The sequence below is a fragment of the Macaca thibetana genome, chromosome X (genome assembly GCF_024542745.1).
Source record: "Macaca thibetana thibetana isolate TM-01 chromosome X, ASM2454274v1, whole genome shotgun sequence".
Classification (NCBI taxonomy): domain Eukaryota; kingdom Metazoa; phylum Chordata; class Mammalia; order Primates; family Cercopithecidae; genus Macaca; species Macaca thibetana.
In genome coordinates this window covers 140,466,393-140,476,535 of record NC_065598.1, presented here as the reverse complement: position 1 = coordinate 140,476,535, position 10,143 = coordinate 140,466,393, and the positions used below count along the sequence as shown (strand labels likewise).

General features: G+C 40.2%; 1 pseudogene; it reads right to left on the bottom strand.

Moving 5' to 3' along the window:
• Positions 1–4,762: 4,762 nt before the first annotated feature.
• LOC126945921 (tRNA (guanine(26)-N(2))-dimethyltransferase-like) lies at positions 4,763–6,632 on the bottom strand (annotated as a pseudogene).
• Positions 6,633–10,143: the final 3,511 nt, after the last annotated feature.

The following is a 10,143-nucleotide window of genomic DNA, read 5'->3' as shown; positions in this document are numbered from 1 at the left end:
TCTCCTGGCTCTGTTCTGAGCCCAGACAGGCTGGTGCCCGGCTTCGCTCCTCTCTGCTGTCTGTGTTCCCTTGCTGCCTTGATGGACCCCAATGTAAAACTAAATTTTAAAACAGAAGAGTCTGGGACAATATGAGGTTGAACCGAAATATGATAAAATAAGTTACCTTCTCTGGGCATAGTGGAAGTTCCAATCTAAGCAGAGTATATGGAATTTTATGAATAGATTAAACTTTATGTTTTTTCCTGAACAGGGCTGCCATCCTGGTGTTTCCCAGAACAACAGGAAGTTGTGTCTACAGCCGAGTTCACACAAAAGTGAGACCACTGGGCCAGAAGCTCTAGCTAGCATTGCCTGCCTGGCTATTAGCAGCAGGGAAGGGTGGAGTGGGTGACCAAGTTCCAATCTCTTGTACAGTGCACTGCTCTGATTAGGCCTTTCAAGGTTGTGTGTGTGTGTGGCTGTGTGTGTGTGTGTGTGTGTGTGTGTGTGTGCTTGTGTTGGGTGGTTGGTAGTTATGAGGTGTCAGCCCAACCAAGGCCAATTATATGAAATCATATTAGCCACGTCTCAGTCACTGAATATTTGGAATAAAAATCAATGCTAGTTTTAAAATATTCCATAAATCGTTTTATGTCCAGCTTAGCAAGACTTTAGCTGTTCTCTCAACCTAGAACCTTTGGCATTCATATAGTTTAAAAGAAAGTTTAACACTCTACGTAAGGTACAGATCTACCTCATATTTATCAAAGATTCTTTGGGTAGGTCATAGATGCATATGTTGGGTGCATGAAAATTGAATATGTCCAGAACGTGTTTTACTTTTACATGAATATCTGGGCAAAGTCTATTTTATTCTAAAGAAGTAAAGTTGGGACAAAATGCAACATAGACATTTTCAGAATGATAATAAAATTATGGAGGAATTATAGGTATATTATAATTCTGAAAATATCTTAATTAGGTCCTGAGTGCTCAAATATAAGGACTCTCACCCATTCTCATATGCATTTCAAATCATTCTCTCTACATGGATGCTTCCTATACACTCTTTTATATACATTTATTTGGGTTTGTAACTAGCAACTTTTTTATCTGCACATTGAGATTGAAAATTTAGGGTTTTTGCTTGGGGAAGTTTTGCAGAAATTGAGAAGAAAATATTATATGGCATCAAATGTGTACATTTGTAGTAATAAAATGACTCTTTGATTACTGTAATGCCTGAAAAGTTTACATGAATTCCATTTTAAACATATTAGTGCTGGATAGTATTGCTGAGTGGAAAGAATTCTTTGTTTAAAGAATGTGTTCTAGTGTTTATCAGAAGATGGCTGTGAAACCTCAGCTCCTTTGGATCTCATTTACCTCACTGATAAAGTGAACGGATTAGACTAAACTCTCAATTTTCCTTCAATGCCAAAATTCTAAATTCATTTAATGAATATGCATTGCTTCTTGTGTATAAGGCACTGGGCTAAGCATTGATAGTACATCAGTGAATAAAATGGATAAATACGCCTGCTATAGTGCAAATAAAAAAAAATTAAACTACTGTTGCTCTCCTGGACTCTAGTGTCTGCCCAATGCTTCCATTTCTATGTCCAGTGCTATCCAGTTCATCTTCTTAAAGCAAGATTATAAGGAAGCCCTTCCAATACTCAAAAGCTTATGACTCCCTACCATTTGCAAAATATGCTCCAAATTCTTTAATTAGGTATTATCTGTGCAATGTGCCCTGTTTCAACACTATGTTAACAATTTCATTACTCAAGAGGAAGTAGTGGGTAGTAGGAAAGGACCTGGCCCAGGAGCCTGAAGCCCTGGGTTCAGGCCCTAGTGCTACCAGTACTAGTTAGATAAATTTTGGAAAACCATATACATTCTCTGAACTTTCATTTTCTTATTGGGAAAATAAGACCAATAATAACTTTGCTCCATAGAACAATACATAAGCAATAAGTTGCACCTAATGAAAATATATAAGTGCCTTGTAACTATTAAAGTGAAGTGGCTCAGTTGAAAGGTTGTAAATTTTGCAATCATATAGAACTAAGTTTAAAATCTGGCTCAGTACTTCACTAGCTTTATGACTTTGAACAAGTTAATTAATATTTCCAAACTGCTTATCTATAAAATTGATCAAAATAGCTATTCTGCATTACTATTATGAGTGCTAAATAAGATATTATAAGGAGAATATTTGACAATTAATAGGTAAATAAGTGACCATTGACTAGTAGCTATTATTAAGGCAGTTAGCATTTATTTTAACTCTTTATGACTTGTACAGATACCATGTTCCTACTTGTTGACAAGTTAGTTCAAAATTTCCTCAGGAGATAAACTTGGAATTTATCTAACCCAATCCATGTGTGTGTGTGTGTGTGTATATATATATATGTGTGTGTGTGTGTGTGTGTAGTATATATGTACAAGAGAGGGGATGAAAAGAGAGGAGAGGGGAAAGGAGATGAAGTTAAGGTTGGAGGGGAGAGGGAAATCATAAAAAGTTCCAACTGGAACAAGGATGAAATGCAGTCTAAATTCTGATATCAGACTTATCCTACAGGACTATTAAATAGTAGTAGGCAGTTCACACTTAGAAATACATACAAGATTAAGGGCAGGGAGATTGATTTGGCCTTACTTAGCTTCACAGTTCCTGGCTAGAGTGATGAGAGAGGACATTGTTTTGATTAAAGCTCCTGAGGAAAGGGACTACCAGTCCAAACATCAAAGACTAATGAGTATCAGAGAGCTCAAACCACCACCAGCCCCTAGCAAACTTGTGGATCTATATATCACATAATATATATTATACGTCACATTTCTCCTTTTTATTTAAAAATTTTATTTTAAATTTTTGTGGATACATGGTAGGTGTGTATATTTATGGGGCACATGAGATACTTTGGTTCAAGTATTACATGATGGAAAATAGGGTATCCATCTCTTCAAGCATTTATCCTTTGTATAACAAAACATCTAATTATATACTTTTAGTTATTTTAAAATGTGTAATTACATTATTATTGACTATAGTCACCCTGTTGAGAGATCAAATAGTAAGTTTTATTCATTCTTTCTATTTTTTTGTATCCATTAGCAATCCTTACCTCCCCCTCAGACCCCCCCACCTACCCTTTGCAGCTCTGATAACCATTCCTCTACTCTCTATCTCCATGAGTTCAATTGTTTTGATTTTTAGGTTACACAAATAAGTGAAAGCATGCAATGATTGTCTTTCTGTTCCTTGCTTATTTCATTTAACAGAATAACCTCCAGTTCCATCCATGTTATTGCAGTTACTGGATCCCATTCCTTTTTATGGCTGCATTGTACTCCATTGTGTATGTGTACCATGTTTTCTTTACCCAGTGGACACAGATTTCTTCCAAATCTTGGCTACTGTGAACAGTGCTACAAGAAGTAAAGTAGTACAGATATCTCTGCAATATACTGCTTTCCTTTCTTTTGGGTATGTACACAGTAGTGAGATTGCCGCATCATTCAGTAGCTCTATTTTTAGTTTTTAGAAGAACTTCCATACTATTCTCCAAAGTGGTTGTATTAATTTACATTTCCAACAACAGTGTATGAGGATTCCCTTTTTTCCACTTCCTCACAACATTTGTTATTGCCTGTTTTTATATATAAGCCATTTTACACTGGGATGAGATTATATCTGATTGTAGTTTTGATTTGCATTTCTCTGATGATCAATGATGTTAAACACCTTTTCTTATGCCTGTTGCCATTTGTATGTCTTCTTTTCAGCAATGTATTTTCACATCTTTTGCCCATTTTGGAATTTTGGGATAGAATTATTAGTTTTTTTCTCCATGGAGTTGTTTGAGTTTGGGAAGTTTGCAAATATTTTCTCCAGTTCTGTGGGTTGACTCTTCACTTTGTTGATTGTATCCTTTGCTATGTGGACGCTTTTTAACTTCATGTGATACCATGTGTCCACTTTTGCTTTGTTTACCTGTGTTTGTGAGGTATTACTCAATACATTTTTGCTTAGACCAATGACCTGGAAATGTCTGTATATTGATATTGTGTCTGTAATTTTACCGAATTTGTTTAATAATTCTAAGTTATTTTGTGCTGTCTTTAGATTTTTCAAAATATAAGATTATATCATCTGCAAACAAAAATAATTTGACTTCTTCCTTTCCAATTTGGATGCCCTGTGTTTCTTTCTCTTGTTTGATGGCTCTGGCTGGGACTTGAAATCTATGTTAAATAACAGTGGTGAAAGTGGGCATCTTTTTTGTGTCCCAGATCTTAGAAGAAAGGCTTTCATCTTTTCCCCATTCAATGTGATGCTAGCTGTGGGTGTCATACATGACTTTTATTATGTTGAGGTATATTACTTCTCTTTTTTTTATTTTTATCGGGAGACGGTTATGTGACATCTCTGTTTGTTGTTGTTGTTGTTGTTGTGTTTTTTTTTTTTTTTGAGACGGAGTCTCGCTCTGTTGCCAGGCTGGAGTGCAGTGGCCTCATCTTGGCTAACTGCAACCTCTGCCTCCCGGGTTCAAGCGATTCTCCTGCCTCAGCCTCCCCAGTAGCTGGGGCTACAGGCTCGTGCCACCACGCCCAGCTAATTTTTTGTACTTTTAGTAGAGACGGGGTTTCACCATGTTGGCCAGAATGGTCTCGATCTCTTGACCTCATGATCCGCCCGCCTCGGGCTCCCAAAGTGCTGGGATTACAGGCGTGAGCTGCAGCGCCCGGCCAACATCTCTTTATTGGTTCAGTGTATGCCTGGCCTGGTGGCAGCCCCAGGTCCGGGGGGCTGTAACTAGAGGTCTCTGGACAGTCAGTGGCAGCATCAGCAGAGACCCCGGGTGTCGGGGGGCTGCGGGAGTAGCAGCACTGGTCTCCGCGTTGACAGGTGCCCTCCTTAAACCTTTTGCAAGGAAATGTCTTGAGCGGGGCAGCTCGCTGGGCCCTGCCCTCTAGCGGCTCCTTCCGCTTGTTCCGAAGCAGCCTACTCCATAGCTTTGCCGGCCGCCTTGTTCCCTGGCCAGGCATGAGGATGGGGACCCCAGTTGGCTTCCGGGTTGGCCCGGAAGCTCTTCGGTCCTCGCTGGCGGGAGCTGGGGTTGGTAATTTCCCGGATGGTGAAGTTGGCCTGCAGCCTGGGCTCCACACTGAAAATGCGGAACACTGGGCTGGTCTCTGAGTGTCACTCCCGTTTCATCGGACATTCCTTCTTCCAGCAGCGCATGATGTTCCAGAGGGCGGAGGCGGGGGCATCTGTCTTCACAGCCTTCTTACTGGCCTGGGAGAGCGAGACCCGGAAGTGAGCGTGGAGGAGGGCTGACCGCAAGGACGGGAGGCTGGGCATGTTGCAGCGGATGGTGCTGCTCTGCTGGTCCAGGGTGCAGTACAGAGGCATATCCGGAAGCTCCTCAGTGATGACGCTCAGGACCCTTCGGATCCGCCCCGAGGTGTGGAAGCGGCTGGGGTTAGTGCGCACAGCCTCTAGTACGCAGCCCACGAAATCCAGGTCATGGATGGGCTCTGCCCACATGGAGCAACCAAGCTGGTGTCGCTGCCCACAGTGTTCACACTTGGGGTCACGGGGGGAACATAGGCTGCAGAGAATTGACCCAGCCGCTGGGGAACTCCTGACGCTCTGCCGAGGCGCTGAAGGTGGAAGGCCCCGCAGCCCACACACTGGAACACCAGCGCCTGCTTGCTGGCTGAAGCCTTAACCTTGGGCTGGCCGGCGAAGACACGGACAAAAACACGCCCGTAGAAGTTGGCGCTGTGCTGAGCAGCGGCGGCACTACGAAGCGCTGGTAACGGTTGGCGCAGAGGTTCAGGCTGTGCAAGAGGATTCTCAGGGCCATCTTGTGACAGGCCCGGCTCTTGAGGGCCATGGCACCGTATTTGCTGTAACAGTCTCCCCGCTGTTCCCCGCCAGCACCGCCATGTCCGTGCAGGTCACGCACAGCAACTCTCCTTCACTCACAGCCTGCACAGCTGCATCCGTGAAGGGGCCAGGGCTGCCACAGGGCTCCAGATGGATGACGTCGAAGCTCTCTGACACCCTCTGGTGCTGGTACATCAGATCCGGGCATCTACTTGGCTGGGCTGTACCAGGTGGGCCATATCATTGAGCTGCACATGCCGGCGTATGAGATCCACAGCCCGGGCAGAGGCATCGTTTGCAACCACAGATCTGAGCCCAGGCACCTCTACGGCAAATCGAATGGAACATAGGCTTGAAGCTGCCAGGCCTTCCAGCACATGCAGGCCTTCCTCACAGATCTCCCTCACCGCCGCTGTGCGAGGTTGGTCTCCTGAGGCCAGGTTTTCACTCTCTTTCAGTTCAGCCTTTTCTTCCTCTTGCTTTAATGAGTCCACGACCACCTTTTGCGTATCCTTCTCTCCTGGCACCTTGATCTGGATTCCTTTGGCCCCAAGCTGAATGCGAGCAAACTCGATGATCACAGCACATGTCAGGTTCCGATTGAATTCCTGCACCAGGTTATAAAAGACCTCGTTGGCGCTGGGATTTTGGCAGCCCCCTCAGTGACTGTCATCTGCTGGACTTCACGTGGGCACTCTTCTCCGCAGGGCCCGGTGCCGCTCTCCATCGCTGCTGATTCGGCAGCCCTGGGGACTGCACCTCGGTAAACCGGGCTCTTCTCGTAACCACAGGAAACCAAATTAGGACCTGGGTGCCACCATCTTGACACAGTCGAGGTATGTTACTTTTATTCCCAGTCTTTTGTTTTTTTTTTTTTTTTTCTTAATCATGAATGGATGTTAAATTCTATCAAATAATTTTTCAGCCTCAATTTACATAATCATATGGTTTTTCTCCTTCATTCTGCTGATATGATGTATCACATTGATTGATTTACATATGGTGAGCCATCCATGTATCACAAAGATAAATCCCAGTTGGTCATGATTAGTGATATTTTTAATGTATTATCGAATTATGTTTGCTAGTATTTTGTTGAGGATTTTTGCATCCATATATATCAGAAGTATTGGTCTGTAGTTTATGTATTAATTTTTGATGTGTCTTTGTCTAGTTTTAGTATCAGTGTAATACTGACCTTACAAAATGCATTTGAAAGTATTCTCTCTTCCTCTATTTTTTGGGAATAATTTGAGTAGGATTGGTGTTAGTTCTTCTTTAAATGTTTGGTGGAATTCAACAGTGAGGCCACTGGGTCCCGGGCTTTCATTACTGGAAATGGTCTGTTCAAATTTTGCATGTCTTCCTGATTTAATCTTGATGGGTTGTTCCTGTCTAGGAATTTGACCATTTATTCTAGATTTTTCAACTTATTGGTATATATTGGCATATAGTGGCCACTAATGATCCTCTGAATTTCTGCAGTATCAGTTGTAGTATTGCCTTTGTCATTTCTGATTTTATTTAGATCTTCTCTCTTTTTTTTTTCTTAGTCTGGCTAAAGGTTTGTCGATTTTGTTTAACTTTTCTTTTTTTTTTTTTTTTTTTTTTTTGAGACAGAGTCTCGCTTAGTCGCCCAGGCTGGAGTGCAATGGCGCGATCTCGGCTCACTGCAAGCTCCGCCTCCCGGGTTCACGCCATTCTCCTGCCTCAGCCTCCCGAGTAGCTGGGACTACAGGCGCCCGGCTAATTTTTTGCATTTTTAGTAGAGACGGGGTTTCACCGTGTTAGCCAGGATGGTCTCGATCTCCTGACCTCGTGATCCACCCGCCTCGGCCTCCCAAAGTGCTGGGATTACAGGCGTGAGCCACCGTGCCCGGCCTTGTTTAACTTTTCAAAAAACCAACTTTTTGTTTCAACTTTTTGTATAGTTTCCAAAAATTTCTCTTATAATTGATTTCTAGTTTCATTCCATTGTGGTCTGAGAAGATGGTTGATATAATTTCAATTGTTTAAGTTGTGTTTTGTGACCTAACCTGTGGTCTGTCCTTGAGAATGATCAATGTGCTGAGGAAAAGAAATGTATATTCTGCAGCCATTGGATGAAATGTTTTGTAAATATCCTTTTGTATATTTTTATTTCAATTTCATTTATTTCTGCTCTGATCTTTATTATTTCTTCTCCTCTGCTAATTTTGAAGTTAGTTCACTATTGCTTTTCTAGTTCTTTAAGATGCATCCTTAGATATTTTATTTGAAGTTTTTCTTCTTTTCTGATATAGGTTCTGATAGCTATAAACTTCTCTCATAAATTTGGGATTACTTTTTAATTTCTTTTTCACATTGTTCACTGTTGACATATAGCAATGCTACTGATGTTTGCATATTGATCTTGTAACTTCAACTTTACTGAATTTGTTTAATAATTCCAATAGTTATGTTGTGGAGTGTTTAGATATTTCCAAATATAAGATTATATCATCTGCAAACAAGGATATATAGACCAAGGATGCTTTTGCCGCATCCCATAGGTTTTAGTGTGTTGTATGTTTGATGTCACTTGTTTCAAGGAATTTTTCAATCTGCTTCTTAATTTTTTTATTGACTCACTGATAATTCAGGAGCATATTGTTCAATTTCTATGTGTTTGTGTAGTTTCCAAAAATTTCTCTTATTATTGATTTCTAGTTTTATTCCATTGTGGTCAAAGAAGATGGTTGATATAATTTCAATTGTTTAAGTTGTGTTTTGTGACCTAACCTATGGTCTGTCCTTGAGAATGATCAATGTGCTGAGGAAAAGAAATGTATATTCTGCAGCCATTGCATGAAATGTTTTGTAAATATCCGTTAGATCCATTTGGTCTATAGCACAGATTAAGTCTAATGTATCTTTGTCTATTTTCTGTCTGCAAGATATGTCCAATGAAGAAAGTGTAGTGTTGAAGTATGCAGCTCTGATTGTATTGGAGTTTATCTCTTACTTTAGCTCTAATAATACTTGCTGCATCTACCTGGGGACTCCTTTATTCAGTGTATGTATATTTAAAGTTGTTATATCCATTTGCTGAATTGACTCCTTTATGATTGTATAGTGTTCCTCTTTGTCTCTTATAGATTTTGTCTTGAAATCTGTTTTCTCTGATGTAAGTATAGCTACTCTTTCTCTTTCTTTTTTGGTTTCCATTTGCATGGAATATATTTTTCTGCCCTTTTATTTTTAGTATATGTGTGCCTTTATAGATGAACTGTATTTTTCTTAGGCCACAGGTGAGTGAGTCTTACTTTTTTAATTCATTCAGCCAGTGTATGTTTTTTGATTGGAAATTTTAGTTCATGTCTTTTGATTTGAGAGTTTAGTAAATTTATATTCAGTGTTATTTTTGATAAGTCATAACTTACTCTTGCCATTTTGTTATTTGTTTTCTGGCTTTTTTTGTTGTTTTCTCTTCTCTTCCTTCTTTCCTCTCTCTTTTTTCTTTTTTTTTTTTTTTTGCAAAGGTGATTTTCTCTGGTGATATGATTCAATTTCTTGCTTTTCATTTTTGGTGTGTCTGTTGTAAGTTTTTTGGTTTGAGGTTACCATGAGGCTTGGAAATACTGTCTTGTAATCCATTATCTTAAGCTGATAATAATTTAATGCTGTTTGCATGGACAATCAAACCAGCAAACAAAAAGAAAACTAATAAAAACTATGCCTTAACTTTGTTACCTACTTTTTAATCTTTTGTACTTACTGTTTGCATCTTATTGTGCTATCTCTGTCTTCAGAGGTTGTTGTCATTATTTTTGACTGTTTCATAATTTAGTCTTTCTACTAAGGATAAGAATAGTTTACATACCACATTTACAGTGTTATAATATTCTGTGTTTTTCTGTTTAGTTACAATTACCAGTGGGTTTTGCGCCTTCAGATGATTTGTTATTTCTGATTAACATCTTTTTATTTTTGAATGAAGTACTCCATTAAGTGTTTCTTGTGGGGTAGGTCTGGTGTGACTGAAATCCCTCAGCTTTTGTTTGTCTAAGAAAGTATTTCTCCTTCATGTTTGAAGGTGATTTTTACCATATGTATTATTCTAGGGTAAAAGTATTTTCCTTCAGCACTTTAAATATGCCATGCCATTCTCTTCCAGCTTGTAAGATTTCCACTGAGAAGTCCAGAAGTATTGGAGCTCCACTGCATGTTATTTGATTCTTTTCTCTTGCTGCTTTTAGGATCCTTTCTCCATCCTTGACCTTTGGGAGTTTGGC